Here is a 10,003-nt window from a genome sequence, read left to right on the forward strand (position 1 = left end):
CACCCCTGGCTGCAATAGGATGGCCCAGAACTGGGCAGCTGCATCACATTTATTTATACAGATCCCCTTCCTGGTAATTCAAGTCAGTACTGCAAAAAATGTGCTCCATCTCTCCTGGGCTGTATGATCCTGTAATGTGGATAATAAGAGCATCCCACAGTGATATGTTTCACCACAAGGACCAGACAGAAAAAGAAAGCTGTTCTACAGAGAGTGAGAAAATAATTAGTTGTAAATGTAGATAGTGTTGACAGATTCAGAGATAACACTGCAACTTTTCCAGGCCCTGGTTCTAGTATATTATTAAACACAAAGAATTACTAAGTATTTTTCCTTGTCCTTAGATTCTTTGAGATGCACTCATGGCCTTATAACCATTATTTACTTTTTGACTAATTAGCCTCAGTGGACATGTTTATCGCAACATAGTCAGTTCAGTTCAGTTCAGTCGCTCAGTCGTGTCCGACTCCCCGTGGCATAGTCAGGAATATATCAAATATTGGGGCGGGCTCTCTAGACAATGATTCACCATTGTTTCTTATGTTCTGTGTAGTTTTGACGTGTGTCAGTACATGCTAGACCACCAGTTAAAAACCCTGAAATATCCAAAAAATCAACATTTGGTGCTTGGTAACTGTCATTTTTCTATCTTATCTTCTTGATAGCAGTCATTCAGGATAAGATTCTAGTACTAAATATATAAAAATCTTCTATTCTTTGCTTTATCCCCCATGTAATATAGTCAATCAGACTCAATCATCATTTTCCAATTATGTTTCCCATATTTGATTAATTTCCTTATTAATATAATAATTGGTGTTTATTAAAGTTCATTTTCTTACCTTATTACTATGGCATGTAATTCATTCAGCTTCCATATCACCTTTACATTTCTGTTCAACCTCCATTCAGTTTACCTTGATAATAGGTGGCCTCGAAATGCTGACTTCATATACTTAAAAGAAGACCGCAGAGAATTCATTAATTTATTCCATTTAATATTATTGTCATATTAATAAGTGGTCTGAAGAACTATCGACAGAGGTTCGTGGCATTATATAGGAGGCAATGACCAACCATCCCCAAGAAAAAGAAATACAATAATGGCAAAATGGTTGTATGAGGAGGCCTTACAAATAGCTGAGAAAAGAAGAGAAGCAAAAGGAAAAGGAGAAAAGGAAAGATCTACCCATCTGAATGTACAGTTCCAAAGAATAGCAAGGAGAGATAAGAAAGCCTCCCTAAGTGATCAATGCAAAGAAATAGAGGAAAACAATAGAATGGGAAAGGCTAGAGATCTCTTCAAGAAAATTAGACATACCAAGGGAACATTTCATACAAAAATTACCACAATAAAGGACAGAAATGGTATGGACCTAACAGAAGCAGAAGATATTAAGATATTAAGAAGAGATGGCAAGAATACACAGCAGAATTCATGTGAATTGCTGGGCTGGATGAAGCATAAGCTGGAATCAAGATTGCTGGGAGAAATATCAATAACCTCAGATTATGCAGATGACACCACCCTTATGGCAGAAAGTGAAGAGTAACTGAAGAGCCTCTTGATGAAAGTGAAATAGGAGAGGGATAAAGCTGGCTTAAAACTCAACATAAAAAAACTAAGATCATGGCATTAGTTCCCATCACTTCATGGAAAATATATGTCAAACAATGAAAACAGTGAAAGGCTTTATTTTGGGGGGAATCTAAAATCACTGCAAATGTTAACTGCAACCAGGTAATTTAAAGACACTTGCTTCTTGGAAGAAAGGTTATGCCCAAAATAGACAGCATATTAAAAAGCAGAGATATTACTTTGCCAACAAAGGTCCATCTAGTCAAAGCTATGGTTTTCCAATAGTCATGTATGAATGCTAAGGTTGGACCATAAAGAAAGCTGAACGCTGAAGAATTGATGCTTTTGAACTGTGGTATTGGAGAAGACTCCTGAGAGTCCTTTGGACTGCAAGGAGATCCAACTAGTCCATCTTAAAGGAAATCAATCCTGAATATTCATTGGAAGGACTGATGCTGAACCTGAACCTCCAATACTTTGGCCACCTTATGTAAATAACTGACTAATTAGGAAAGACCCTGATGCTGGTCAAGATTGAAGGCAGGAGGAGGAGACGACAGAGGATGAGATGGTTGGATGGCATCACTGACTCAATGGATATGAGTGTGAGGAAGTTCCAGTGGTCAGTGATGGACAGCGAAGGCTGGTGTGTTGCAATCCGTGGGGTTGCAAAGAGTCAGAAATGAACGAGTGACTGAACTGGTATTATTTTCTTATGTTCAGCATGCCACTTACCTCAGTCTCCTCCTTTAGCTTCATGTTTTTGAAGTAATCTACCCACCAAGAATGAGGATTATGTTTTGAAACTGAATTTCAAATTTACTCTTGGAAATATTTTTAAAGGTCACAACCTTCTTACTCTAAACCCAAGATTTCTTCTCCCATAGACTATGATGAAATTCTCTCACTTAGATTGTCACTCTCAGCTTCCATGGCATGCTTTCCATAAGCATTTTATACACTTCCTGACAAAGTTTATATAAATGTATTAAGAAACTGGTTAGTGGGTCCTCCCACCTCTGGGTATTATTCACTACCTCCTATATTTCCACACTTGTTTTCACCTTATTCATTTTTTTTAAGACACATTACTTGCTGTTTTGTGTCCAAGTCATTTATCACAATGTCTTTTACAATTAAATATCTGGTATTATATTATTGTGTCCGTAAGTAGCATGTTTTTGGTGTAGTGGTGGACTGAGCAGGAAGAGATTTAGTTTATCCCATTTGGAGTCCATTTGATATTATAGGTTGCATTTTGTAAAATAGACCATTTAAAAGACTAGTTTTGTGTAGGTTAAGAAGTCCCTTGGTAGTTACTTCATTTAGCTCGAAAATGAGAGTTGCAGAGTTAAATATCCACCAGTAAAGATCGCTTGGCCACCTTTTGCCCAAGCTCCAACTATATAATTTCCACAAATCAAGCTTAAACCTGAAGCACAAGGTCAAGTTATTGTAACCATATGCATGCCACATCATGTGGTAAGTCACAACTAAATATATTTTCAACAGAAACATATTCATATGTCAACTAAAAAAGAAAGTACTAAATGTTTATAGGAGAAGTATTCATAACAGCCCCAAGCTTAAAACTACATAAATCCCCATTGAAAACAGAAATGATTAATAAATTATAGAGTGAAATACTATACAACAATGAGAATAAATCATTCATTTGCTATACTTAATAATATGTATCAATTTCAAACCAAGTGCTGAGCTAAAGAAACCACACACACTATATATATATATATATATATATATATATGTATATATGTATACTCTTGTCTGATTTCCTTTATATCAAGTGAAAAAATAAATATGAACCAAACTGTTAGAATCCTGGATAACAGTATCTTTGGGGAATTGCATAGTGACTTCAAGAAATAATGAGAAGCATTCCTGATGTGTTTAAGAAATGTTGACAATTTTCTGTTTCTTGATCTGAATGCTGGTTATGCAGGTGTACTGTTACTGAAAATTTATCACATTGTAGAATGATATATGCATATTTCTATATGAATATTTTCTTTCAATAAAAAGTTTAAAAAATATTAGCTAATATCAAAGATCTAAAAATTATATCCACTTGAAATTTTTTATTAGGTTTGTTTTGATTACATGTAACTAAACTATACACCTTAAGCTTGTTTATTTTCAACGCATGTCAAATTTTCTATTATCTGTGTCATATCACAGACTATATGTAATTCTTATATATCCCAAGGAAAATATAATGAGTATTTTTCAAGAAGATTGAAATATTCCAAAAGGACTACTTTTTTCTCTCCCTAAAAGGCTCTTACTCATCTTTGAAAAACTAGCTCAGTTATTGCCTCCTTTGTGAAATCTTATCATTTGCACCACAGGGTAGAAGCTGTTCCCTACTTTGTGAACGACATACAGAGTTATTAACTTTCACAGCTTTTAAGGCATTGTGTGTGGAAACAGTGTCAGACTTTATTTTTGGGGGCTCCAAAATCTCTGTAGATGCTGATTGCAGCCATGAAATTAAAAGACGCTTACTCCTTGGAAGGAAAGTTATGACCAACCTAGACAGCATATTTAAAAGCAGAGACATTACTTTGCCAACAAAGGTCTGTCTAGTCAAGGCTATGGTTTTCCAGTGGTCATGTATGGATGTGAGAGTTGGACTGTGAAGAAAGCTGAGTGTCAAAGAATTGATGCTTTTGAACTGTGGTGTTGGAGAAAACTCTTGAGAGTCCCTTGGACTGCAAGGAGATCCAACCAGTCCATCCTAAAGGAGATCAGTCCTGGCTATTCATTGGAAGGTCTGATGCTAAAGCTGAAACTCCAATACTTTGGCCACCTCATGCGAAGAGCTGACTCAATGGAAAAGACTCTGATGCTGGGAGGGACTGGGGACAGGAGGAGAAGGGGACGACAGAGGATGAGATGGCTGGATGGCATCACTGACTTGATGCATATGAGTTTGGGTGAAGTGAACTCTGGGAGTTGGTGATGGACAGGGAGGCCTGGCGTGCTGTGATTCATGGGTTGCAAGGAGTCGGACACGACTGAGCGACTGAACTGAACTGAAGGCATTGTGTTGGGATGACCTCGTAACGGTTTCAACTTCTCTACTAGATTGTGAGTTTCTCAAGGGCAAGAGAATCCCTTTATGCATTCGAGTCTCACTGGCACTTAAAAAATACATACAAAATATCTAGAAATAATTTCAACCAAAAAATGTTGGAAACTGCATGGAAAACAGGACAAAAGTACTCTGAATTAAGTTATATCAGCCAGGAACTAAGTATTTGAACTACGTGTTGCATGGTTCTTTTAGAATTACTTATATTGTTTTTTCCATTGTCCTCATACCTAGGAAACAGTTTTAAGAAACCTGTTGCTGTGCTGCAGCAATCAAAACAAGAACGACAACAAAATTCTGGCCCCAGCCACAGAGATACATAGGTCTTCTCTGAAAACTAGTATTCTTCAATCTTCTGGATATTTAAAATCATGTTCCTTATAGCTTCATCTATGTATTTTCAGAAAAAAAATATATAAATTATAATCCTGATCCAGAAAATGTCTTTATTGTATTTGTTTTCTCCAAAGCACAGCCTGTGACTGAATCAGGAAGTAAAAACATATCTGGAATTAGCTTAACTTCACTTCAAGGGGTACACAGCTTTGTAATTGCCAAATGTGAGTGAGTGATGGTATCTGAAAGAAAAGATTTAAAAAAAAATTAAAAAGTTAAAAAGAAAAGAAAATGCAGAGACAAAAGGAAATATTTAGAGAAATAAACCAATAATAATGTTAATAGACAAACTCTATTGATTGTTCATTCTCTTAACATTTTACACTATTTGTTTCATTTAATTTCCTTTGCAAGACTTAAGGTGTCTTAATTACAGTCTTATGACTTTTATTATCTCATGTAACAAATCAGAAAAAGTCTGGTGTGCTGCATACTTAGTCGCTTCAGTCCTCTCTGACACTTTGTGACCCCGTGGACTAACTTCAGCCCACCAGGATTCTCTGTCCATGGGATTTTCTAGGCAGGAATGCTGGAGTGAGTTGCCATGCCCTCCTCCAGGGGATCTTCCCAACCCAGGGATCGAACCCTCAGTCTCTGGTATCTCCTGGATTGCAGGTGGATTCTTTACTGCTGAGTCATCGGGAAAAAAAAAAGTCTTAGGGAATTTAAACATTTTGCTACAAATTATGAACTTTGAATAGTAGGGGTGGGTTTAAAATTCACCCATATAACATAGGACCTGAATCTTTAATGATTCTACTTATGCTGCCTGTTTAAAAATGTTCATAAAGACATGTGAAGCATCATACAAACAATTCTTTAGAATGCAAAAATAGATCTTACAGTTCCTACTTTTAACATAATTTATTTCATTCTTGTTGGAAGTATTTATGTAAGATATCCTGAGTAATTTCCAGAAGTAGAATGGGATCGTGTTCATGGATAAAAAATATGCATTGTACACACTAGTCACATCTGTGTAGACACAAGGATAAGAGCGTAATCTTTGATAATTGAGAACTTAAAAAAATGGGTGTTATAATAAACATGTCAAGTATTTTAAACTCATTTTTAAGTTCAATGTAATTGCAATTAAACTTTTAATAAAAGTATGCCCCAAAAAAAGTTTATTAAAATTTCTTATTTATAATTACAGAAATTAAAATGAGAAACTATAGAAAAAATCATTTCAAATAGCAAACTACCAATCAATTTTAAAATGTTAATCTTAGAGTTTTAAGTGCAACTTGTAAATATTTTTCTAAAAACAAATTTAGAAATATATAACAAACTTCATACACAAAAGTCTAGTAATTCTCCATTTAAGAGTAAGAACAAGGAAAAGAATAATTTAACAAACTGTTCTCCACAGAAATGTACTTCATTACATTAATTTTATAAAATGAAAAAATGGGATTTCAACATATGAATTCTGAATTTTGGGAGAATGTAAATATTCAGTTCATAACCAATGAGAAAATGGTGAGAGTGGTTAGAATAAAAATATCTATTTAGTGGAGCCCTGGACATTGAGAAGAAGTGAAAACAAGGTGCAGTTAGATTAGACCAGTATATGAAGGGGCTATGAAGCCAAAGAGTGCAAAGTCCCCCTGTTGTTCTCAAGGTCTGAATGTTCTAACTGCTACATGGGAGAGTGTCCCCAAACTTTAGATTTTTCCAGTGGAATCAGCAGTGGTCCCTGGGAGGAAAGGGTGAGAGACAAGTGATTGACCAAAAAATGCAGAGGCAAAATGTGCAAAAGCCCTAGATCTTGTACATTTGAACAGTCACTAACATGGGCTGCCTTCTTAAACATTATTGAGTTACATCAATTTTTTTTTTTTAATTTTAGGCAAAAGTTTACTTTGAATGGTTAATATTTATTTAGGCACTGAAACTAGCATATGCACTATTACATTTTTAGTAAAGTTTAAAAAAACTTTATGTATTGGAGCAAGATTCCTGACCTGTATGCAGTGATTTATTAACTACAGATAACTGTGCAGAAATTGCATACTATCCATCTAGACAGGTTTCCATTATACTTTGCCTATTGATAAAATATAAAAAGCTTTGAATTTGACCAGGCTGTCCATTCATTCATCTCTGAAAAAGTTAAGTGACATTTTATTTTAGCTACTATATTTAGCTACCATATGCATTAAAAAGCTGATACATTAGGTAGCTTCTCAAAATGTTATTTATGCTCAGTGGCATTTAGCACATAGAACAGAGTGCATCTTCACATCCAGATTCACATAGAGATGTCTTATTTGAGTGCCATATGCTAAAGAACTGGTATTTTGAAACAGAAGTACTAATAACCTGAGTTTCTTAACCACCAATGTAGACTTCTTATTCTGAAAACTTGTCTTCTTGGCCACATCATACAGTGCAAGTGAAGGCATGCCAACAATTGCCCTGTTGTGTATTAACCCAGCAGTAGATCTCCAGGTCTGTCTGATGATGATGGCAGGCACTATTATCATATCCAGGTAAATAAAAGCCCATATTTTGAAATGCCAATTTGAGATTAAAGTCAAGGGTTCAATGTATTAAGAACTGAGTTTTCAGCAATCTGGTATCCTGAATGATGTAAACAATTATGGAAACTGATGGCAAATTATACCCAGGATGAGTTCCTAGTTACTGTTGTTTAATCGCTCAGTTATGTCCAACCCTTTTGTAACCCCATGGATTGTAGCACCGCCAGGCTTCTCTTTTCTTGGGATTTCCCAGGCAAGAATACTGGAGTGGGTTGCCATTTCCTTCTCTAGGGGATCTCCCTGACCCAGGGATCGAATCCAGGTCTCCTGCATTGCAGGCAGACTCTTTACCACTGAGCCACCAGGGAAATTATTCCTTGCTATGGAGACATTTTTTCAAATGCCGTTACTCAAATAACATAGCCATATCATCATCCTGAAAAGCATATCAGAAATGTGAAGTTAGGGTGACAAAGTTTGACAATAATGTTATGCAAGTCAAACTTGGAAAGTTACATTAAGTGTGTCTGTTCTGAGAGAAAAGCAATGAATCCGTTTTGTGTAAACATTTAGTTTTATTGTAGCTAAGCAACTTGTATACTTTTGAGCATCACCTTTCCTTTCCAGAGAAACAAAAAGAAAAATTTAACAATAAACAGAAAGTTACAATTGAGAATGTCAATTGCAAATAATATCCTACAGGTTCTACTGATTTTCCCATTGAGTGGCAGGGCTCAAGTCATAATCAGGAGAGAATTTTATTAAAAGTGCCACCTTAAACTGCAAGAATGTCCATAAACATTACAACTAAACATGCCAAAGGAAAAGACATGTTGTCAAAATGCCTAGTTAGCCCAATCAGACATCTCAAACCCACCCTTTGCTGACCTCTGTAACCCCATTTAATTTTTTTTTCTTTTTCTAAACAAAAAAAAGTTGACAGATACAAGTTGGTAAATGCCAACTGTCTATTCACTCAGAGACACAATATAATGTCTGAACCCAATATATAGAGAAAGAAGAACCAAGGCTAAACATTTTGTGCCCTATTACACAGGAGCTTAATACCCTCCAGGTTTCAGAAGAGCTAAGTGAGCAGATTTTTCTTTTTCCCATAGAGCATGGTAGTGTTGATTCCATAGAGTTTTTGTAGAGACAGGAAGGATAAAAATTGATTTGGAACAGAAAGGAGTGGAGATTCTTTTTCCCACTAAATCCTTCTCAAAGTAATAAGTTGAGAAACATGGTATAAAGAAGAAAAGAGACCTCAAAAACAGGATGACACAAGAAGGGAAAAAAATACTGCAACTTGCTCTTAGGGAATAGAGAAAATTTAAAAAAAAAGAAAGAAAGCCGGAATCCATTATTGTTCCATTAGTCTTCATCTCCTTCCTCTTTCCCATCATCTTCATCTTCATCCCGTCATTCATGAATATCTTCCAATCCTTCCTCCTCCTCATCTTTTTCTTCTCCTTCCCGTTCTTCATCATCATGTCAGGAATTATGTAATACTCTAATGGATTTGGCCAAATATCGCCTTTGATGGCCTCTCCTAACTCATCTGCACCTGCATCAGAATGATCTGTAAACCAGGTGAAGAAGTTTTCTGGTTCCTCATGCAGTCTCTTCCTGCTGGCTTTCTTCTGTGTTTCTTCTTGTGTGTTTAGTCAAACCTTTCTGATTTCCATTTGATTTCAGCAGACTTTGAAGATAAATCACCACTGTCATTCAGATGAAATTCTTTGGAGAGAATTTTACTTTTGAAGTAAGAGTTTTCATTAAAATAAAAATCTATTCTGTAACCTGATTTAACATCTTAAAATTCTGTCAATTCAATTCCTATCAAGTACTGCAGCACTCTTCTTTCTCCTCCACAAGCACTGCAGAAGCTTGTAGATGGTTGGCAAACAGTGTCACCCCAAAATTTTGGGGTTTGGTGAGCAATTCTGACCACCTCTGAAAAAAAACAGTTGGTGGAGTTTGTTTTATTTCTGTTCTTTCAGAGTCTCTTCACTGGCTAGTTTGTTAAATCTGTCATTTGCTTCATCAATATGTTCAGTTGCTTCTTGCTGTTCTTTTCTTCCTTCAGCAAGTTTGGAGAAGCAGACATTTACTGTGATCCAGAGGAAGGAGTCAGTCTCAGTTTATTTGGTTTCTTTACTTAATGTGGAAATAAAGACTGGTGTTTGGGAGATGTGCTGTGGGAAAAGCCAAAAATCAATCCAAGGGAAAAACCATACACAAGGAGTTCTGAGACCTCGTATTACTTCATTTTAATTCTCATAACAGTTCTTTGAGTCAGGTACACATTCTTCTCTCCATGGTAATTAGTGAAAGTGATAGTATTAGTTGCTCATTGTGTCCAACTCTTTGCGTCTCCATGGATTATAGCCCACCAGGCTTCTCTGTCCATGGAATTCTCCAGTC

At 36.0% G+C, this 10,003-nt stretch overlaps 1 pseudogene; it reads right to left on the reverse strand.

Moving 5' to 3' along the window:
* Positions 1-8,950: 8,950 nt before the first annotated feature.
* Positions 8,951-9,764, reverse strand: LOC129556559 (protein SET-like; annotated as a pseudogene).
* Between the last annotated feature and the right edge of the window lie 239 nt (positions 9,765-10,003).

Source organism: Moschus berezovskii, chromosome 13, assembly GCF_049115385.1.
Source record: "Moschus berezovskii isolate FMDL1 chromosome 13, NW_MosBer_1.0, whole genome shotgun sequence".
Classification (NCBI taxonomy): Eukaryota; Metazoa; Chordata; class Mammalia; order Artiodactyla; family Moschidae; genus Moschus; species Moschus berezovskii.